The following is a 24861-nucleotide window of genomic DNA, read 5'->3' as shown; positions in this document are numbered from 1 at the left end:
TTCTTATTCTCTTCTTGCTTGGAATGTGTGAAAACATATTGTAGCCACCAAGGAGCAAGAAGAGAGGATAACTTGAGAAGACGGAGGCCACACTTCGCTCAAGGGAATTTGGGAATACAATAGAAGAGCGTGGAATCAACCATTAACAAGGTAATCCTCTTTTCGTAATCTTTATCATAAAACGTGGTAACACCCTAAGTCCGTGGTTCCCAACACAGCAGTGTAATCACTTTTCTCCTTTGGTACAAACTTTACTGCTTCACCTGCAACTACAACAGCGAGTTTGGTTGGCTTGTGAGGTCCTTCATGGATTCTGTCAAGATATTCTGGATTAGTAGCTTCCACAAACATAGTCATCCTCACCTTCCATATGGGATATTCAGATGGTTTCAGTATGGGAACTCTAATGGTCTCATATCGACTGTGGATTTGAGTCTTTGGAGGTTCTTCAGTTTTGGTGGGCTTGGTTGGAGTTTCTGCTTCAGACATGATTGTTTTTGGATCTTAAACTGTTTGTGTGTTAACAGATCTGCTCTGATACCACTTGATAGTCACACACACTGTAGAAGGGGGTTGAATACAGTGTATAGCATAATCAAATCGAATTCAAATAACACAAGTAACAGAAAACAAACTTTATTCAATGCAATAAACTCTGTTACAATATGGAACTGTCCTCTCTCAGTGATAAACAAATATCACGAGAGCTGCTAGGGTTACAATGAATAATATTCTCGATAATGATAACACTTATAGTGTAAACCCTATGTCTGTGTTTATATACTACACAGTTACAAGATAATCGCTAATTGATATGGAATATAATTCTGTTTCCTAAAATATATCAATGAGTTATCTTTTCTTCCAAGTATTCCATTTTTCATAGAATTCCTTCTTCATGCATATTTCTTCTTACGTTGGTCTTGATCTTCTTTCCTTTCAATCAGCCACCTTCCTTATCTGAAAGTTTCCTTTAAGTCCTGATATTATCTCCCGATAATATCTCCTGAACCTTAAGTACAGATCACTTAAGTTCTGACTTCAGTATAAGTGCTGATTTCAGTTAAGTACTGATTTGTCCTATTCAAGTAAGATCTGAAAACTAAACATAAATTATATTAGACATGACATTATCAATATATCTAACATCTCCATCTAGAGCTAATCTTCCACAACAAAGAAAATGGACTAGAGATCACCCATTTGAATTAATTATTGGTGATGCAACTTCAAGAGTGCAAACCAGGAAAGTAACTCGGAAGAATGTCTATACAGCAGCTTCCTGTCTCAGGAATAGCCTAAAAAGGTAGAAGAAGTTTTGTTGGATCCTGATTGGGTTTTAGCTATGCTGGAAGAGCTAAACCAATTTGAAAGAAATAAGTATGGAAGTTGGTACCCAAACCTAAAGGCGAAAATCCTATTGATACCAAATGGGTAGTCATAAACAAGATGGATGAAAATGGCATAGTAGTCAGCAACAAAGCTAGATTGGTTACTAAAGGCTATGGTCAACAAGAAGGAATAGATTTTGATGAAACATTTGCTCCTGTTGCAAGACTTGATGCCATCAGAATTTTTATAGCCTATGCAGCCCATGTTAATTTCAAAGTCTATCAAATGGATGTTGAAAGTGCTTTTTTGAATGGAGATTTAGAGGAGGAAGTCTATGCCAGTCAACCTCCTGGTTTTGAAGATCCCAACTTTCTAGAATATGTCTACTATCTTCTGAAAGCACTTTATGGATTGAAGCAAGCACCTAGAGCCTGGTATGACACTTTGTCAAAGTTTCTCTTAGAAAATCATTTTACAAGAGGTATTGTTGATAAAACTATATTCTTTAGAATTGTTAATGGCCCTAATATACTTGTTCATATTTATGTAGATGATATTATATTTGGCTCTACAGATGAGAAACTTTGCAAAAAGTTTGCCAAATTGATGCAAAGTAAATATAAATAAGCATGATAGGAGAACTAACTTACTTTCTTCATTTAAAAGTTAAGCAAGTTAGTGATGGAATATTCATTAATCAAACCAAATATTTATGATCTTTTAAGATTTGACTTAATGGATTGCACATCTGCAAAACCTCCCATGACCACTGCAACTAAACTTCAATTGAACACTACTGAAAATTCTGTGGACATTTCAAGTTAAAGAGGCATGGTTTGCTCACTTTTATATTTAACAGCCAGTAGGCCAGATATAATGTTTACTACTTATCTTGTGCTAGATTTTATGCTGATCCTAGAGAATCTCACTTAGTAGTTATTAAGAGAATTTTCAGATATCTCAAAGGAACACCAAAACTTGACATTTTGAATCCTAGAGATTCTGGTTTTGATCTAACTGGTTAATCAGATGCAGATTATGCAGGTTGTAAAATTGATTGAAAAGTACAACAGGAACCTGTCAATTTATAGGAAATAAGCTAGTATTCTAGTTCAGTAAAAAGCAAAATTCAGTCTCTACTTCTACAACTGAGGCTGAATATATTGCTGCTGGCAGTTGTTGTGCTCAAATTTTAGGATGAAAAACCAACTGTCGGACTATGGTCTATAAGTGGATAAGATTCCTCTTTTCTGTGATAACACTAGTGCCATTGCAATTACTCAAAATCCAGTACAACATTCGAGGACAAAGCACATTGACATCAAGTACCACTTTATTAGAGAACATGTCATGAATGGTACTGTGGAACTTCATTTTGTTCCAAGTGAGAAGCAACTTGCAGACATCTTTACCAAGCCACTTGATGAATCCACCTTTACTAGGTTGGTAAGTGAGTTAGGTATGCTTAATTACTCCTAATTTGTTTTGATATCTAAGCAATTTGAAATGCAGCCATAATCAAATTTGATTTTTCTTATCAAGGATGAAATTTTGGTTAAGTCAAAGTTTACATCTCGACGGATGTTCATTATCCGTCAAAAATTAATATCCGTTGAATTTCATTATCTGTTCAAAAATCAAGTATTATTCTGGGTACTTTTTCTCGACGGATATTTGTTTAATCCTCATTTGTCGAATTGCTTCATTCATAGCCGTTAATTCTATGTATCATTCGTCGAATTTACTTACAACCTGTAAGTATATTTCGATGGATAATCATTAGAATTTCGACAGTTTATTTATTTTTTTTAAACGACTATTTTGGGCAAATTTCATTGGTTTATTTTACTTTTAACTTTTAACCATTTATTTTTGAGAAAGTATAAAAGACTATTTCATTTTCATTTTTACTTTTATCTTTCTCAAAGCAATTTCTTCTAACTATCTTCGTCTCCAAAAGCAAAAACCCTCTTTCTACAACTACTTCCAATTACAACAATGGCACCAGTAGTCAAAATCATGTCTCAAACTGGGTTTGTATATGAGAAGAACAACTTTGTAGCATTGGTGAACAAGGAGATTACTGCTTCCGAGGACTATCACAAAATGATGGACTTTGTTTGAGGCTGCAAACTGAGTTATGCTATCTCCGGTCATCTATTGAGAAGTTGTTGAGGAAATTTGGACTACAACAGTGTTCAATTCAAAAGATAAGACCATTACCTTCTCTCTCAAAGGTAAGGACTACTGCATTAATTGTGATACACTACAAGCATACTTTAAACTGCCTGAAAATAATACTCTTTTTCCACACACAGAAACGGATATGAGCAACATGCTTACTTCTATGGGTTATTCTCTTAATCCCTCCAAGTTAGGCGAGGTTAGGAGAATGGGCCTTAGAAAGGAGTGGAGCTTTCTCTGTGATTCTTTTGTTAATGCATTTTCTGGCAAGATTAGTAATTTTGATGTTGTTAGCTATTCTATTATTAACAGCTTTACATGCTTCTGAGTGATAAGTATTTTAATTTCAGTAATTCTATAATGTATAGCTAGGGTACAAACTAAGAGACATTAAGAAAGGTCTAAAAACATATATTATGTTAGATTCTTTATGTTGCTAGCTAATTTTGTTTCGGAAGATCTTGTCATTGAGAACCCAACCAACAAGCTTGATTGTTGGGTTCAAGAAAAGAGAGTTATTGCTGATCTAAACAGGGCAAATCACCACAGTGAGGTTCCCCTCATCTATTTGCCAATCATGGAGGTACAACAGGTAAATAAGATAATTTCTTCTGCTCCAATTTCTACCCAACCACAAATTTCTTTGCAAACAGCTGTGGCCATGACACCTGTGACAGTGACCAAACAGGTGCCTACCCAAGCCACAAAATCAAGAATTTCTAAATCCAAGTCAAAGAAAACCCATTCTAGTCTCTCTCAAAAGAAATTAGTTTTAAAATCTACCAAACATCAAGAGGGGAGTGTGCAGGGTGGTGAGCTAGGTGAGGGACAGGGTGAAAATGAAAGAAACCCTAACGATAAGGAGGGTGAGTATAACACCCTCCAAATCCGGGGTATAGATTTGGGGCATTATTAACAACAATTACCAACTATACCTGCACAAGCGGAATACTAATATAATAATTACCCCGAACTATCACTACTCAGGATCTTTTAAGGGTTGAGTTTGGAAACAAGAATCATGCACTACACTTTATTACAAACCCAACTAAATAAAACATGTCTCAAGAACTCTCTTTATTACAAAACTTTATTCTATCTACAGTTTCACTACGCAATCTTTTATTCAAACTACACAAAACTTTTATTCAACCCAACATTACTACTTATCCTGCTACACCTGATCTGGCAATTCAAAGCTCTCTTCGGGAATAGGAAGGAACACTCTTGGTATAAGAGGGTCCCGCTGCTTGACTCGCTTCTTGACTATGCGGGTCCTGATGGGTTTCATTCTCTACCTTAACTGTAAAACAATAGGAGTGACAATAAAAGAAATGAGCCAAAATTGCTCAACAAGCCTGCAACAATATATATATATATATATTATAAAGAGAGAGAAATAAATGAACCAATAAGCTGCTGGTTTGAACAACCATCTGTATCTGTATATGATAATAATTTGCCAATGATGGCGAGTGCCAAATGAACAAGACTGGAAACAAGAACCAACATATGCACTATAATCTGCTGATCAGTCAGAATATAGTGCGGATCTATACCCAACTGCATAGACCCAACCAACATAAGGAGTACTCAGGCAACTATGGCCTATTAATTAATGGTCTGGGAAAAACCCAGCCTTTATAGTAACCATCCAGTCCAAGGCTGAGCATCCGGAACAATCGGTATGCTATTGATATATCCCAACACTAGGATATACCAGAATATATGTAGGGTAAAAGAATTGAAATATGAACAGGGAATTCAATAAATTGGGTAAATCAAGAATTGAAATGAAACTGGAACAAGTAATAATAAATGGACAACAGTGCATATGAACAATGATTATCAAAGAGAATTGATATGATAGAAAAGAAATATAATTCACTATTCTGAATTTAGAATAGGGGAAAAACTTGCCTTGTGCGTCCTTAACCTGGTTTAATTCACTGCCTTCTGACCCTAGCTTGCTCTGCCTTGTTAACACTGAACAAATCATGGAAATATAGGTGTTTAGATAACTTACTATATACGTGTATCTTGAATTGATATCACGCAACCTTATCAGTCTACCCATGCGTTTCTATCTGACTCGCATATATATACATATATTTACACAACACATTTATGCACATAATCACATATAACACGTAACACGTAAAGCACACAATTAATTTCTAGATTTATAATTATTTTTAGAATCAATTCTAGGCTTATACCTGCATTACTAGTCTTATCTGATTTTATTATAATTTTTTCGGGATTTATTCGGCTCAATTATATCCCTACTAGGACCTACGAACTATCAGTTATCACCAAACTACTCTTTTTCAGAATAAATTATAACTTACAACTATTTTTATTGGATTCGTCTCATTTTTCTGAGTCTAGGGGTCTTCGTTTCACTTAAATCGGACTAACGGTTGAATTGTTATGAATTAAACACTGATAATTCAATTTATTATTCAATATAGATAATTATTACAACCTTTTAAATCCTAAAATAATTTTTTAAATAATTATTTAATAAAAATCAAAGTCAAAAATAATTTTTTTTATAATTTTTGGAGTTAAAACGAAGAAGTTACGATTTATTGAAAATTATGTGATTAATTATTGAAATAATTAATCACTTAATAAATAAATAACTAATAAATAATTAATAGATAATTATTTACTAATTTAAAATAATTAATCCCTAATTATTAGGATTAATCACAATTTATTACAAATATTTACAACTCATCGTTATTTATTTGATTAGATCGATTATTTACAAATAATCAATCAACTTAATTAACCGATACGCTATTTAACGAATAACTACGAATTACTCAAATTATAAACCAACTCAACGATTAATCACTCGTATAAATACGAGCTACACACTATTCTCGAATATTACCGAACTAATATATTATTATTGGAATTTAAACGATTCGTTAATCAATTAACTATCAGTATTTAATTATATGATACGAACAATTACTGTAATATTATTCGAATAACTAACGCTCGAATAATAATTCTCATTATCGAATCACTACTCGTCATATTAACTAATTATCAAATTATTAATCAGTTTAATCCTTATTTATTAATTAATTACCTAATTATTAATTAATTACCTAATTATTAATTAATTAGATAACTAATAAATAATTAGATAAATAATTAAATAATTAAATAATTAAATTAGAATTTATAAATTAATAAAATAATTTAGAAATTAATAATACTATTTTTCAGAATTTAAAACTAATTTTTATTTACTTTTTAGAATTACTAAAAACTGATTTTAATATACTAAAATATAAATAATTAATTAATTAACTAAAAACACAAAAACATCAACAGGGTTTGGGTTATTAGGATTAAACCCGGGTCGAAACCGGGTTAGAAACCGGGTCGTCCCCAACCCAATCGGGTCGGGAAGAACAGCCGGCCGTTGCCCAGATTCCGGCCCGGCGGAAACTTCCGACGAAGCAAAAACGGCAATCAATCGGCCTCGTTTCTTCTGCTGCTTCGTTCCCTTTCGTTCCCAGGCCTCCCCTGTCGTGTTCCTCCTTCGTTTTATCCGTCCCCGCCGCCTAAACCACCGATAACAGCGGCGGCGGCGCCGCTTTTCCGGCGAGACAAAACTCGAAGCCAAACTCGACAAAACCGGTGTCAATCGACTCCAAAATCGACGATCTAAACATCTATACTAACATAATCATCAAACAATTACCAGAACTTCAAACCCGAATTCGAGAAATTAATCCGAAATTACGAAACACAAATTAATACCTCGGTTGATGATTTTGACGTGATAATCTGATAGAACAGACTTTGGGCTTCAAATCGGTTACTCACACTTCAATTTCTGTCACCGGAATCACCTTCAAAAGTCCGATTGATTCTGCTGCTGTTCTTCACAAAACCCTAACCCTAATCCCCTTTCTTTTTCTTTTTATTTTTTTCTTCTGATTTTTAATTATAATTAACTGATTTAATTAATAGTAATTCAGGTATTTATATTTATGAAAATAATACCCCTAAGTAAAATTAAGGGGCTAATTATACTCCTAATAAAATATTTGGCCCCAATTTTTATAATTTTTGGGTATTAATAATGAATTTTTAAATATCCAATAAATACAAAATAATACTAAAAATTCCCAAAAATTGTGAAAAATACAAAAATACAAAGAAAAATGATATATGATAATTTCATAATCATATAAAAATAAAAATGTGATTTTTGTGGGGTTTTTGGTACCCGAAGGGGTCCGGAAAAAGTCGTTTTTCGCGAAAAAGGTCAATTTGTAAAACGTCTAAGGGTTCAGAATAGCGATACGGTATAGGGCATTTTTGGCAAAATAGGGCCAATGATTTTGTTTGAAATACGGGCTTTTAAAACATAGTTTTGAGCTGTACAGGTTTTGATATAATATATATAACTGACGATAGAACGCTCAATAAATATCCAAAACACGTTTGGATCAAAACAACCAACACATAACACATAGCAGTTAGGGTTCAATGACTTAACACATTTAATCACATAATTATACACATAATCTATTATTATTATAATATAATACAAGCGTAATTCCTCGGTCGTTACAGTATATATATGAATGATTGTTGATTTAAATTTCTTACTAGAACAGATCATTTTAATTTATGTATTCCCCGTATTTAAATATATTTTATTAACTGATGTTTTGGGAAAAAAGTAACTTCTGAAAATGCCTATCTCTAGATTAAGATTAAATTGAAAAGAATTTAAAATGTGTGTTGTGAGATAATTATCTATAAAGAGATAGGTGTAGTTAATTTTGAAAACTGGATAAAAACGGATCAGATAGTGGATGGCTGCGTAAGAGGCCCGTAACGGCCCAACATGGTTGCGTAAGAGGCTAAGTCGGTTGCGCACCCTATTTAGACTGCTTAGTCCAGCATGACAGAGACCTAGCTAGTCTCTGAGTTCCGGAACAATTTATGGTTGGATAGACTGATCAGCTGTCCCTAGGATCCATCCAATTATATATCCGATTTTGGTCTAGTGGTTCCCGTAACAGAACAAATGGTTTTGCTGATCCCCATAACGGAACAGATGATTTATGGTTCCTGTAATGGGATAGTGATTTTTGGAAAAGATAATAGCATGCTAAAATTGGACTCTGGTATTATTACACAGCACACTATAGATGATATTATTTTTCAGAGCATGCTAGTTTTGATATCCAGTGTGTACCTGATTAACTTGTTTTCATAAACGAGATCTGATATTTGTTCCTATACTATTTTTATACACACTTTTTTAATTCTTATTCATATAGTGGTACTGTTGAGCAATTTATTGCTCACCCTTGCAACTTGTTTTGTACTTATTTATTGCAGATGTCTAGAAGACCAGGGCATGGTAGAGTGTCAGCCCCCTCTGGTCCCGGCTCCTCTGAGGTAGTTGTATCAGAACTGAGGTCTGATGAGTTGCTGTAATAAGTTAGGGTGTCGGATTATGGAATAAGTTAGTTGTTGTGTTGTAACCTAAATAATACTTGAACCTGCATCGGCTCCTGGTTTGGGGTCGTGTTTTATAATAAAGTTTAATTAGTAACTTATATTCGTAGTTTGATATATTTTGGTGACGTCAGCCCCTGACACTGGGGTTGAGGCCGTCACAGTTAGTATCAGAGCTAGGTTCAAGTCCCTGATTTAGGTTAAGGATTGAGTCAGAGAGGTGTAGGATGTGTGTCCTATAGTGTGAGTCAGCAACTCATTTAGAGGAGCAACCTTAAGTGTCAGTCGAGGGTTCCGAAGGCGTTACCCTGACATCTATTAATATTTTAATAGACATGCCTTAACCTTGTTATGTCTTTCTGTATATTTATATTGTTGTCAATGGCCCATAGAGATTTCTAGTTCTCCATCTCGGGAAAACCAGTCAGATTCAGATGATTCAAACTCTGAGAGGACTTTGGATGTCATAGCTGAGGAGACTCCCATGCATCCCCCACTTGTTCCTCCAGTTGTACCAGGAGGTGTGTCAGGACCTGGTGCCCGTCCTCGTTGGGTACGAAGGTCAGTGTCGGCTGTTAGGGATTTCCCTCCAGGATATGGTCCCAGTTATCCACCCCGAGACCACATGTCCCTCCATCCGTTCCTTCAGGTGCATCTTCCCCGATCCCCTACCATGCTCACCGAGCGGTGAACCAGTCTTTGATCCGAGAGCAGAGCCCAGGGTTAGCGGCACAGCTTGACCAGATACCGTTTGGGCCTTTTCAGAGCATCCTTGCCCCTTCTCCCGATGTATAGGAGAGAGTGCGATCCTTGACTCAGGCTGTTGTTGAGAGAGCCCGGACCATCGACCGTTTCATTAGCTCCGAGTTTAGAGCTGTTCAGTATCAGGATCTTCTGAACTAGTTGGTATATGAGTTAGGATCTATCGGTGGCAGTGGCAGTGGTTAGATCAGAGTTGCTGCAGTGAGATACAGAGCTCAGAGTTGATTTGTAGGAGTTCTGTAGGTGTTTTCTTTATGTATATATATTATGTTGATGTAGCTTGTATTAGGCGGAGGCTGCTATGACAGCCAATTTTTTTATGTATTCGGTTTTTTTCGTGTGTTGTACTATAATTGTTGGATGGATTTATACTGTTGTTGTACTATCGTTCTTTTGATTATACTGTTGTTGTTGGTTTTATTTTTGTTGCACTGTTGTTATTACTGTTACTATTATTGTTGTATTTGTTGCTGGTTTTGTTAAATTTAGTTATGCACCGTGGATGGACCGCAAGTAAACAAGGAAGGGAATATTTAATTGTGACAGCATTCTCATGATGCATAAAAATGTTGCTACCCGGGGGCACAATTTTCATATAAAACATTTTTGCTGTGTTTCAGGAGAATGCCTCCCAAGAAGAATATCCCGTCCAATTCCTCCAGCAGGAACTCTGATGGGGGCCCAACCATGGATGGATTACTAGATTTGCTGCACCAATAGTCTAACCAGATGGCTCAGCAGCAAAAACAATTCCAGCAGCAACAACAGCAATTCCTGCAACAGCAGCAACAACAACATCGATTTATACAACAACAGCACCAACAAATCCAACAACAATTGCAGCTTCAACAACAACCCCAGCCAAGGGAGCCAAACCAAATTGTTAGTTTCAAGTCTTTCCAGTCAGTCAAACCCCCAGAGTTTAAGGGCAAGGTAGACCCGATTGCTTCTAGAGTTTGGCTTAAGGAGATGGAGAAAGCCTTCACCCTCATCCAGGTCAGTGATGATTCCAAGACAGATTATGCCAGTTATTTTCTCAAGGGTGAAGCAAATTTTTGGTGGGAATCTACGCGTGCACTAGAAGGAGATGGCCCTGTCTCTTGGGCTAGATTTGCTGAATTGTTCCTAGAAAAGTATTTTCCAGATTGTCTGCAGAGTCAGTTGGAAGTAGAGTTTTTGGAACTAAATCAAGGAGAGAAGAGTGTGGCTGAATATGAGGCCAAGTTTACGGAATTGGCCCGATTAGCCCCTGGATATGTGAATATCAAGATTCAGAAAAATAGAAGGTTTCATCAAGGATTGAACCCTGAAGTTCGTAGTGGAGTCGTGGCCCTGCAGCTTAAGATGTTTACCTCTGTAGTTCAAGCCGCCCTAGTGATTGAAAGTGATCAGAAGTTGGCCTCCAAGGAGAAGAGTGATAAGACGAGGAAGTTTAATAGTGGTGCTGATAAGGCGGATCGAGAGGAGTCCAGTCAGAAGTTCCCAAGGAAGTTTGGACGAAACATGAACAAGAGATTTAGGAGGCAAGGCTTTACTCAGACAAGTTCCGGTGTCACCTCAGTTGCCTCTGCCCCAGTTCACTCAACTAGCCAATTGTGGAATGTAAGTAATGTGGTAGAAAGCATAGTGGTCAATGCAGGAAGGATGTTCAGTGCTTTAAATGCGATAAAAAGGGTTATTATGCGTCAGAATGTAACTCAGGGAACCTCGGAGTCACCTGCTTTAAGTGTGGTAAGGTTGGGCACATTTCCAGAAACTGCAAGTTGACTACTCAAGGCAGCGTAGGAGGTAGTGAATCTCAAGGACCGACAACCAGCACAGCAAGAGCCAGAACCTTTAAGATGACCAAAAAATCTAATGCTCAGGATTTGGATGTAGTTTCAGGTACGCTTTCTCTAAATTCCATGCTTGTTAAAGTTTTGTTTGACTCAGAGCGTCTAAGTCTTTTATATCTAAAGAATGTGTAAGTAATATGGATTTGATGTTGGAAGATTTAGCTGAGCCCTTGACTATATAAGTAGCCAACCAAGATAAAGTTCCAGTAAGCCAATTTTTCCCTAGATGTCAATTAGAAATCTGTGAGTGTTTCTTTTCAGTGGACCTAATACCTTTTGAGCTAGGAGAATTTGATGTGATTCTAGGAATGGATTGGTTGTCCCAGCATAAGGAAAATATTGATTGTAAGAAAAAGAAAATTTTGTTATACATAAGATAATGTTAGAATAACTTACCAATGAGAGAAGCAGGAAAAGAAATTTCTCTCGGTACTGAAAGCAAAGAAGCTATTGAGACAAGGACGTGACACGTACTTAGCCCATGTTATGGAAACTGAGAATAAGGCACCCAGTTTGGATGAGATCCCAGTAGTTAGTGAATTTTCAGATGTTTTCCCAGATGAGCTGCCAAGATTACCACCTGATCGTGAGATTGAGTTTTCTATTGACCTGATTCCAGGAGCAGAACCGGTTTCCAAGGCTCCTTATCATATGGCCCCAGTGGATATGAAGGAACTAGCTAAAAAACTTCAGGAACTTTTGGATAAAGGAGTAATTAGACCAAGTGTATCCCCGTGGGGCGCACCAGTGTTATTTGTGAAGAAGAAAGACGGAAGTATGAGATTGTGTATTGATTATCGGGAACTGAACAAGTTAACCATCAAGAATAAGTATCCCCTACCCAGGATTGATGATCTGTTTGACCAGCTTAAAGGAGCATGTTGTTTTTCAAAGATTGATTTAAGATCGGGCTATCACCAGCTGAAGATCAAGCCTGAAGATATAACGAAGACTGCATTTCGAACTAGGTATGGCCAGTACGAGTTCTTAGTGATGTCATTTGGATTGACCAATGCACCAGCATCTTTTATGAATTTAATGAACCGGGTGTATAAGGAGTATCTGGATAAGTTTGTTATTGTATTTATTGATGACATCCTCATCTATTCAAAGACCAAAGACGACTATACCGAACATCTAAGGATTGCTCTGCAAAGACTGAGGGAAAAGCAGTTATACGCTAAGTTTTCAAAATATGAATTTTGTTTGGAGGAAGTTCAGTTTTTGGGTCATATAGTGGGTAAGGATGGTATTAAGGTGGATCTCGTGAAGATTGAGCCCGTATCCAGATGGGAACAGGTGAAGACTCCAACGAAAGTTAGAAGTTTTCTCGGATTAGCAGGTTATTACCGAAGATTCATGAAGGACTTTGCCAAGATTACAACTCCGTTGACCAAGCTGACCAGGAAAAATGAAAAGTTTGTTTGGACCGAGAAATATGAAGAAAGTTTCCAGGAGCTGAAAAAGATATTAGTGACAACACCAGTGTTAGCATTACCAGATGAGACAGGGAATTTCGTGATCTACAGTGACGCCTCTCTGAAAGGATTAGACTGTGTGTTAATGCAACATGATAAGGTTATTGTGTATGTGTCCAGGCAGTTAAAACCCCATGAACAAAAGTATCCAGTGCCTGACTTGGAGTTGGCAGCGATAGTATTCGCGTTAAAGCTGTGGAGGCATTATTTATACGGAGAGAAGTGGGACATTTATACAGATCATAAAAGCTTAAAGTATGTATTCACCCAGAAGGATATGAACATGAGACAGTGAAGATGGTTAGAGCTAATAAAGGATTACGATTATTCAATCAACTATCATCCGGTCAAAGCTAATGTGGTAGCAGATGCCTTAAGTAGGAAGGAAATATTAAATGAGATCGAAGTTTCTGAAGAACTAGCCAGAGAATTGGAAAAGATGAAAATTGAAATTCACATGCCAAAAGGTAACAAGAAGAAATTATATGAAATCACCTTTCAGCCAGAATTGATGGAAAGAATAAGGAAGTGTCAAGAGGAAGTTATGAATAAAGGATTGGACGATTTGACAGGAGAAGAAGTTTGCACTCAGAAGGATAACAAAGGTATGCTCAGATTTTCCTCGAAAATATGGATCCCCAACGTAAGCGAACTGAAGAATGAGGTCAGTTTTGCGGGAAGCTCATAATTCTAGATTCTCTATTCATCTTGGGAGTACCAAAATGTATCAAGATTTAAAGAAAAATTTCTGGTGGCCAGGAATGGAAAAGGAGATTGCGGATTGGGTCAGCAAATGTCACGTGTGTCAGACGGTAAAGGCAGAACATCAAAGGCCCAGTGGATTATTGTAACCTTTGGAGATTCCACAGTGGAAAATGGGAAGAGATTGCCATGGATTTCGTCGTAGGATTGCTAAAGACAAAGTCGAACATGATGCTATTTAGGTAATCATTGACAGACTGACCAAGTCAGCACATTTCCTCCCTACTAACGAGAGATATTCTCTGAAAAAGTTGGTTAAAATGTATTTGGATGAAATAGTAACCAAGCATGGAGTTCCCGTGTCCATCGTATCAGACCAAGACCCACGATTCAATTCAAGGTTTTGGACCAAGTTTCAAGAGTGCTTAGGAACTAAGTAAAATATGAGCATTGCTTATCATCCTCAGACCGATGGCCAAAGTGAGAGAACGATTCAGATGATCGATGATATGTTAAGGGTTTGTGCTTTGGATTTCAAAGGGAATTGGGATGATCATCTACCGTTGATTGAGTTTTCTTATAATAACAGCTACTATGCCAGCATTGAAATGCCACCCTATGAAGCCTTATATAGACGAAAGTGCAGATCATCTTTGTATTGGGACGAAGTAGGAGAAAAGAAAGTGTTAAGACCTGAGTTAGTGCAGCAGACTAGAGATACAGTGGTATTAATTCGGAAAAGATTGAAAGCCGCCCAAGATAGACAGAGGAAGAATGCAAATCTACATCAGAAAGATATGAATTTTAAGACATGGTCACTGGTATTGCTGAAAGTTTGCCATGGAAAGGGTTGGTTCAATTTTGACAGAAAGGTAAACTTAGTCCAAGGTATATAGGACCATTCAAAGTTTTGAAGCAAATAGGAAAAGTCGCGTACGAGATAGCATTACCGCCACAGTTGCAGCATATTCATAATGTGTTCTACGTATCCATGTTGAAACCATATATCACTGATTCGAATCAAGTAATTGAGTATGAACCGATTGAGCTTCAATCAGATTTGTCCTATGTGGAGCGCCCAATCCAGATATTAGATCGTAAGGAGCGTGTATTTAGGAATTAATCTATCCCTATAGTTAAAGTACATTGGAGAAACCCTAGGGTAGAAGAGTCTACCTGGGAGTTGGAGTCAGATATGCTTGACAAATATCCTCACTTGTTTAATTAGCTAAGATTCTAGGGACATAATCTTTTTTAAGGGGGGAAGGATATAACGACTCGTACATTTTTGTAATATTTAAATGTATAATTATTACGTAATTAGTTAAATAAAGAATTGTATATTAATTTTGATCTCGGTGTTCTATTTATTATTACTTTTATGCAATTGTTCGGTTGCGTGGATTGTTTGTATGATTATTTTTGCAATATATTACTTTTTTTCGCTTTTAAAAGTGATTTTATGGTAAAATTATTTTCAAAAATATTTGGATTGTCTCTAAAATTGTTTTTATGATTTTATAATTTCAATAAGTATTTTTGGGATTTTATAAAATTTATAGATCAATATTTTGTTAATTATTTATTTTTTAAATGATTTTCTAATTATGTTCACCTGTAAAATCCATATTTAATTTCGGGATTCTTCAAAAATTATGAAACTCATATTTTATTAAGTTCATAATATTCTGAGAATTTTAAAGTTATTTTGGTAATTTTCGAGATAAATTTTACCCGTGCGTTGTTTTGCTTAATTGTTAAATGCGGATATTAGTTGCATTTCAAAAATGGTGTAAAAATCTTGAAAATTTTATTTTATTAACTTCAAAATATTTTGAGAATTTTGGTATAAAGTTTGTAATTTTTTGATATGTTTTAGTGCGCAGCTGGTACGTTATAGTAACCAGAAACGAACCAAATATTATAAAGCCTGGGCCAGGGACACGTGTATATACTTAGAATATAGTGTTGATACAAGTCTGTTAATTGAACTCGTGGCAGGCTGTGATTTTTTTTATTATTTTATAACCCCCCCCCCCCGTCTCTCACCTCCTCCACCATCCCTTCTCAATCTCTCTCTTTGAACTCTCTCTCGGTTCTCTCTTTGTTCCTCCTCTCTCCCCTGTGCTCTCGTTTTTATCTCTTAATTTCTCTCTCTCTGTATCTCCCCTTCTTCCCCTCCTTGTTCTGTTTCCGGTGGCCGCCTTATTTTCCAGTGAGCTTTCCGACCGTGGTTTCGGTTGCTTGCTTCGATTGATTCCGATATTATTCCTCTTAATTATGTATATATATATACATGCATATATATATATGTGTATATATCTCTGTGTGTGTGTGTGTGTGTATGTGTGTGTGTGAGTATGTGCGTGTGTGCATTGTGTGTGCGCGGTTGTGCTATGTGTGATGTGGTTGCTGTGTGTGATGGTTATGTGGTGATGTTGATGTCTGTGTTGTGGTTCTAGTTAGGCTGATTCAATTAATTATTTTTTTCCTCTGCAGGATAATTTGACTACTTTCATGAAACAAATAAATTTCTTTCGTGCCAGAATTAATTTCGTAATCGGTGGAATTTGCGTTGGAAACCCAAAAATAATCGGGTAACCGCAAATTTTACCATCATCGACGATGAGCTTCGGCGAGTTGACGGTGGACCGTGATGATACGTTCTGAGTCCTAAATATTTTAAATAAACAAATGATCGTATAAATTATTTTTTAAAACGTAAATAAATTTTTGAGTGACGAGTTGTATGGAGTATGAATTGCGAATTGTAAATTATTGGGATTGATGTCGATTGATGTTTCGATGGATAGGACTATAAATAGAGGAGTCGCTGTAAAATTTTTCTAAAAATTACTTTTAAATACGAATCGAGTATAGATATGTAAATAAATATAATCAAACCCTATCTACTACGTGTATTATTACATGCATTATTACGTGTATATTATTACTATGCATATTTGTGCGAGTCGGGAATCGTATCACTGGGTAATGTTTTTAGTGACGATAAGTCAAGCATAACCGGTCGTTGAACTCAGGTTGTTTCGATTCTGTAGGTTCAAGTCAAAGAACCCAGTAGTTAAAGTCGGTTAGAGTTAAGCTAGTGTTAGTGTAAAGCTTCAAGGCAAGTACCCCTGAACAAATCTTTTATAGTTCGGTATATATGAATGATTGTTGATTTAAATTTCGTACTGGAACAAAACATTTTAAGTTACGTATTCCCCATATTTAAATATATTTTATTAACTGAAGTTTTGGGGAAAAAGTAACTTCTGAAAATGCCTATCTCTAGATTGTGATTAAATTGAAAAGATTTTTAAATGTGTTGTGAGATAATTGTTTATAAAGAGATAGGTGTAATTAATTTCAAAAATAGGATTAAAACGAATCAGATAGTGGATGGTTGCGTAAGAGGCCCGTAACGGCCCAGCATGGTTGCATAAGAGGCCCGTAACGGCCCAGCATGGTTGCGTAAAAGGCTTGGTCGGTTGCACGCCCTATTTAGACCGCTTAGTCCAGCATGACACAGACCTAGCTAGTCTCTGAGTTTCGGAACAAATTTTGGTGGGATAGACTGATAACCTGTCCCTAGGATTCATCCAATTATATATCTGATTTTAGTTTAGTGGTTCCCGTAATAGAACAAACGGTTTTGGTGATCCCCGTAACGGGATAGATGATTTATAGTTCCTGTAATGGGACAGTGATTTTTCAAAAAGACAATAGCATGCTAAAATTGGACTCTGATATTTTTACACAGCACACTATAGATGATATTATTTTTCAGAGCATGCTAGTTTTGATATCCAGTTTGTACCTGTTCTACTTGTTTTCATAAATGAGATCTGATATCTGTTCCTATACTATTTTTATACACACTATTTTACTTGTTATTCATATAGTGGTACTGTTGAGCAGTTAATTGCTCACCCTTACAACTTGTTTTGTACTTATTTATTGCAGATGTCTAGAAGACCAGGGCAGGTAGAGTGTCAGCCCGCTCCGGTCCCGGCTCCTCTGAGGTAGTTGTATCAAACCTGAGGTCTGATGAGTTGCTGTAATAAGTTAGGGTGTCGGATTATGGAATAAGTTAGTTGTTTTTTTAACCTAAATAATAATTAAACCTGCATCGACTCCTGGTTTGGGGATGTGTTTTATAATAAATTTTAATTAGTAATTTATATTCATAGTTTGATATATTTTGGTGACGTTAGCCCCTGACCTCGGGGTTGAGGCCATCACAACATCACTACCCTTCTAAATAAAAACACATTATTACTTGTCTTTAAATATAAAACCAGAAATAACAAAGTACAATTAGTTTGAGTTTGAAGATACAAATGGTGCAATATTTAGGCAAGAGTCCAATTTCGAGAAAAATACAAGTGTAGAGAAAAATACAACTGTTTGGAACCTGGAAGAACACAATAATACCCATGCTTTCGAGAAGTGTCTAGTTCCCCCTGGGAACAGATCAAGGGAGTCTCACATGAACCCCCAGGAAGTCCATAAGTTATGTGGCATTGTGTGTGTTATGATCCTATAATGCTCATGCAAACATACTCAACAGTACAAGCAAAGTAACTAATGTTAGACATAATTTGCAAAAGACTTAATTCATTCATTCAAAGAAAACTAAAACTTCCAACTGCAACAACTTAAATCAACTAAAACAACAATACATAGCCAGTTTGGTACTATTACCAAAAGAGGAAACACTGACATTCTAGTTCAAACAACATATAGTGCAACTAAAGAAAGCAAAAATAAAGCATACATCATAACAACTTAAACAACCAACTAATAAACTTGATTATAAGAATCAGAGTTGATAAAAGCATCAATCATGACAACATTATCAGTACTAGCAAGATTAACAACTCCATCATTATCTCTATTTCCAACAAGATTCTCATTTTTCCCAACTGCTTCCACAATCTCAATGTTCATATCCTTAATATGAATGTTCTGAGAAGTTTGGGTGGAAGGAGTGTTCAAGTCAATTTGATTTTAAACCAATTGAGACAATTTGTTCTCAAGTGAACTTACCCTACCAACTGAAGGAATTTCCCATTTAACTCATCAAATTATTCTTTCAAAACCTTGTAATTCATATCAAGTTCATCATATTTTGAAGAGATTTTAACAAGGGATGAGATGTATGCAACCAGTTGAGCATGAGATATGTTGGAAGTAAGGGCAATAAGAGGCACAGTAGATGAAGGAAACACATAAGCAGGCATATCAGTCTTTGCAGGCAAGGCATCAAAATCAATAATAGCAGGTGTGAAATTCAAAGCATTTTTAATAGGCATGGAAATCATGGAAGCATAAGCATTCACAGAAGCAGGAGCATGCATAGAAGTATAATCATTTAAATCAATAGACTGAGAAGGCATGGAAGAAACGGGCACATACACAACAAGCATAGTACCAAAAGTAATATTCACAGAAGGAGATTGAACGTAATAATCAGGAAAGGGGAAAGGGGTTCTAGGAACTCTATCACATATTGAATAATTTTATAAGAAAGTGAGGGTTTGCAGTGATTTCCATGTGGAAGTATTGTAACACATGAGTGAGAATAGGACGATAAGGCATGAAACCAATTTTTGCAGCTGAAATCATTTTAGTCATGATGTAGAAATGTATGTTAAAATCAATTTTCCCACTAGCCAACTTGTACATGATCTTTAAAATAATAATAAAAAAAGATACAATCTTAGTTGAGTAGTGAGAAGGAGAGAAATTAAACTTGATAATCTCAGCCATGACTTGATAAAAAAGAGAAAAATGTTCAATATTTATGCCTTTGTCAGTTTTTAAAATATTTTGAGGAAAACCCACTCCGTATAAAACAAAGATGGGCATCCTTGGTTTATCAAGGTTAAATGTGTGGGTTTTGTACATGTCCACTAGACTCATAGCAATGGCCTCAGGATCCAACTTGAGTATCTCATCAAATGTTTTTATGGTCAAGAATAATTAGCTAGCTAGAAACCATAGAAATTAGGTAAGGAACCTTGTCAGTCCCACAACCAATTCCTAAATTCTTATAGAAATCAATAACATAGTCATATATGACTACTAAAGGGATGAGTAAGTAAAGAATCCCACTTAGCAACACAAAAAAGATCAAACAACTCAGAATCGTTTTTAGTTAAAATCAATTTTCCAGGAAAAATTTTGCCTTTTGAAAACTTGACACTAAGATCAGTAGACATTTTGTTTTTCTTAAACTTTCTAGACTTAGATATAAGAGGTTTATTAGTAATAGGAGGAACAACAGGCAACGGAGGATTGACAGGCAAAGAGGAGCTAAACAAGTTGAGAGTGGTATCTATTTATGGGTTTGACATGGTATGCAAGAGTGTGTTTATATAGCAAGAAAAGCAAGAGAATTAAGTGCAAGAAGTGAATTAAACTCTGTAGGAAACATACTCTGAAATATGTAAATACGGCGCATAAATCAAGAAAATGAACAGTCATGAACAGTAAGCACAATACAAAATGAGGTGAAAGGACATCATAATCCTAGGAAAGTACATAAAATTACATCAAGTACCAATATCAAATCAATCTCTCATTAACTAAAAGCTGACAAATAAACTTACTAAAAACGCCCAGATACCAGATACAATACAATACCATTTAGGATAACAATGAATGCATTTAATGTAAAGTTGATGAGCATGCTGGAAATACTAGAATTGCATTTGAACAAATATAAAGTAAGCAAAGTAGGTCATATCATACTACCACAATATATGGTTTAAAATCAAATAAAATGCAACAACTCATAAGCATGCTACATATATGCAAGAGATGCAAGAAATACAGTTCTACAACCCGGATTATATGACTACATATATGAATATATAAGTAAATCAAATAAGCCTTCTACATGCATATAAACCAAGTAAAGGCATGGATAAATGTGACTAGCTAGGGATGTCCTAATACTAAATGTACCAAAATTTTTTTACATTAAAATGCAATTAATCTTAGACAAGAAATTATGGTTCATGTAACACATATATAACTGTCAGATTGTGTGTAACACTTTTGTGTGCAACTTTAAGTAAATAAAGACACAAGAGCAGATGTGAACTCAAGTCTGTTTTGGACAATGCAACTTAATCAAGAAAGCACATAATACACATATAGACTCAACTCTTTTAGCTTCAATGTAAGCTTATAGTTACAATTGAGCAAGCATAGTCTGAACGCGAGACTCATTACTTGACAAATGCACAGAACATACATATAAAGTATATAATACACTTAATCAATAACTCAGGAAAGTTAAGAGTCACAGATGCACAAGTATAAATATTAACTAAACATGAAACTGAATGACTTAAGTTTACACTGACCAACAATATGAGGTGCAGAGCATCTCTAATTGTTACAAACAAATGAATATGAATAATGCATCATGGCAATTTAACTGACTGAACAAAATTAAGTCAGCATAAAACAAGTTCTCAGTTAATTTAGAGAAATTACAGACTCAGCAAGATCAATATCAATAATAAACTACTCATATTACTGATCAACCAAGTACTCAGTCATAAACAATCATAGACAATATTTCATTAATTAAAGGCAGTTAGTCTAATCTTCAAGAAACACAAGCAATCAAGATAACATCACACAATCTATTCAATCACAAATAGAGATAATATAATACCAAAGTAAGAAATTGTGTACCTTGGCTATGGTGGTAATACACATAGCTTATCCAAATACATAAACAAGCATTTAGCACAGTGCATCAAGCAATAAGCAAGTAATCAAGCAAGCAAGCAATAGAACCAGATTCAATAGTCTAGCTCAGATCACAAGTGTCACAAAACTCATAGAGACAAGTTAGTAAGGAACATAAACATATATAATTAAGTAAGGAATCATATATTACCAACTTAAATGAAATCAACATCAAAATAATGAGGATCCGTACTTGTTAGGCAACATGTCATTATGTGCCCAACTAGATGACTCTAGGAACTCATACAAGATCTTACCTAACTTAGAAGGATCTTATTCTAAACAACATTGCAAGTTAGACCTTAACAGCAACTAAAACACCAAATATATCACTCAATTCAGCAGATAGGGGAAAGATCGAAACAAGGATAAAACTGCAATGATATTTGAAACATGGCATTTCACAATTAAGAACCACTAAACAAAACAAGTGAATATGTGAGTGTGTATAAAATGATGGCCAGAAATTACAAGAACTAAGCAACATCAGTTAATGCATCAATCTCAAACAACAGAGATATCTAAAAGCATCTAAATTATAGGGCATATCTCAGATGATAAAAACATAATTGTACCAACATATAATCGCTAGCAATATGACTCGATTAATTCGAACTAATCACCCAAAACGCTTATAATGAAAACTAAATGGTCTCAAGTGAATATCCCAAATTAACTGAATCATTCATACACATAAAGATTACTAAATCATGAAATATAACATATCATATATGCATAAACTGTAATAGATAGTAGGGTTTAGATATAACTAAATATGACAACGATCGCAAAATAACCATTATACGACCAAACCACCTCAATTAACCACATCTAAACAATCAAATAGATGGATTTTAATAATAAGAGAATAAAAATCCATATCAAATTGATGAACGGGTCAAATTTTTGAAAGCCAATCAAAGACCTTTTGATATATAAGATGTAGAATCAACAAAATAAGACGAGAGAAGCAAGAACCGCTTAAGATATCATCGAATTTAGAATGATTTGAATTCAATCGAAAAGATAAGGTTTCGATTTAAAATGAAATCGAATAAAATTTATATGTATCGATGTACTTTGATGAGATGATCATGAATATGTGGTCAATTTTAGTGATAGTGGCCGGAGATGATCGGAAAAACAAGATCACCATTAGGGTGAGAGCGAGAGAGAGACTGAGAGAGAGAGAGGGGGGAAGGGTAACGACGGAGAAATTACGCGTGCTTTATATCCTAATTAAGGTGAATTATGTGTTTTAATATGTTATTAAGTGTGTTGAGTTATAAAACCCTAACTGTTATATGATACGTGTATTTTGCTTTGTCAGAATGTGTTATGGGTAATTATCGAGTGTTTTATTATGAGTCAAACTCTTTTATATCAAAAGTTGTACGGCCCAAACAGTGTTTTAATAAATTATAATTCATACAAAATCATTGGCCTTATTTTTCCTAGTATGGCTTATACCATATCAATATTCTGAACATCCAGTCATTTTATAAATTTTCTAGTTTCGCAAAAAACGACTTTTCCGGGCCCTTTCGGGTGTCAAAAGCCCCACAAAAATCACATTTTTATTTTTTAGGATCATAAAATTATCAAGTATTATGTTTCTTTGTATTTTTGCATTATACATAATTTTTGGGAATTTTTGGATTATATTTTGTATTTATTGGATATTTAAAAATTCAAAATTTATACCCAAAAATTATAAAATGAAGGGCCAATTAATTTTATTAGATGTGTAATTAAGGCCTTAATTTTAATTAGGAGTATTGTTATTGCTACTATAAATATCTGATACATTATTAATTAATTATAAAAAATTAAAAAAAAAATTAAATCAGAAATTAGTTTAGGGGTAAAGCTTGTGTTCTTGAGATTGCCTGAGAATCAAACCGTAATTGTGGGAGATTCACAACCTCTGATTTTGCTCGAGTAACCAAATTAATCTCAAAGAGACGGATCTTTTGATACTAACATCATCAATCGAGGTTGGGTCTTTGTTAAAATCATTTTTTACTGTTCTTGAGCATAAATTCGGTTTTTGATTTTAAGTAATCGTTTATTTGTTTTGATGTTAGATATAGTTTCCCTTGAGTCTGAGGAATCAATTTATATGTTTATAATGATTGTTTGATCCCCTGAATAGTATGACCATGTTCTTGGTTTTTCGGTTTTTGATTTCGTTTTTTAGGATTTATAGACGTTTGTGATTGATTTTGCTTATACGAGATGATTGTAAACACTCAGGGCTTTAATTTGGTACCTAAACTGTGGAGTTTGGGTTCGTTTTTGTTGAGATCGGTATTTAAAGCCGGTTTTAATGAAGTTTGGCCGACAAACGAGTTCTAGGGATGCGTAGGCATGACTGTGGTGATTTCTGGATAGCAGGAACGATTTGTAATCGTTTGGGACAAAACCAGCAACGAACGAAGTGATTTGGGCAGGGATTGAGCTTCACCGGAGTTGGGCTCCGGTGGCCGGAACCTCGCCGGGTTCTGGGTTGTGAAGAACACCGGCGGGTTGTTTTTGCCAACCCGGACCCGACCAATTTCGTTTTCTACGAAACCCGACCTTGATCTTCTAAACCCCAATTCCGATTTCGAGTTCTGTTTCTGAATATTTTATTTTATTTTTATTTTATAAAATTCAGAAAATCAATTTTTATTTATTTAGTAAATTGATTAATTATTTGATTTATTTTATATCTGAATTAAACTATTTTCTTATTTTAGAAAATCCGGAATTTTTTTTATTTATCTATTAATTAATTAATTTATTTATTATTTATTTAAATTTATTAATTATTTTACAATTAATCAATTTATTTGAATAATCTATAATAAATTCCGTTTAATCCAAAAAAATAGGGAAAAATCATTTTTAAATTTGATTCTTCCTAGATAATTATTTAAAAATATATTTGAGGTTCAATTATTTTTGAATAATTAATTATGTTGACTAATAATTGATTTATTCTTGTTTATTAGGTAATAATTGAACCGTTTATCCGATTTAATCGAAACGAAAGCCCATAGACTCAGAAAAATGATTTGTAGCCATTAAAAATAGTTTAAATCTTAATTTCTTTCGAGAACAAGTCGGCTTACGATATCTATTTAATTACAGACCTTTTTATTTGTAAATACGAGTCTAATGAACCCCAGGACATTAGGAAATGAGCCAGATATTGTTTGTTAATGCGGGTATAGATCCGATTTTGATTCTAAAAATATTTTTGAGTCTAAATTAACTATATATGTGATATGTGATTTATGTGA

At 34.9% G+C, this 24861-nt stretch overlaps 1 long non-coding RNA gene across 2 annotated transcripts; it reads right to left on the bottom strand.

Moving 5' to 3' along the window:
- Nucleotides 1-4393: 4393 nt before the first annotated feature.
- LOC141724625 (uncharacterized) lies at nt 4394-22812 on the bottom strand. 2 transcript variants are annotated; one of them, XR_012576820.1, is made up of 3 exons: nt 22500-22812; nt 5437-5502; nt 4394-4819 (listed from the first exon to the last, which is right to left on the bottom strand). It is a non-coding gene; the product is annotated as an uncharacterized LOC141724625 (long non-coding RNA). The 2 variants fall into 2 exon arrangements; XR_012576819.1 differs by lacking the exon at nt 22500-22812 and adding an exon at nt 7306-7586.
- Between the last annotated feature and the right edge of the window lie 2049 nt (nt 22813-24861).

The sequence above is a fragment of the Apium graveolens genome, chromosome 5 (assembly GCF_009905375.1).
Source record: "Apium graveolens cultivar Ventura chromosome 5, ASM990537v1, whole genome shotgun sequence".
Lineage (NCBI taxonomy): Eukaryota > Viridiplantae > Streptophyta > Magnoliopsida > Apiales > Apiaceae > Apium > Apium graveolens.
This window is presented reverse-complemented; position numbering and strand designations above follow the sequence as displayed.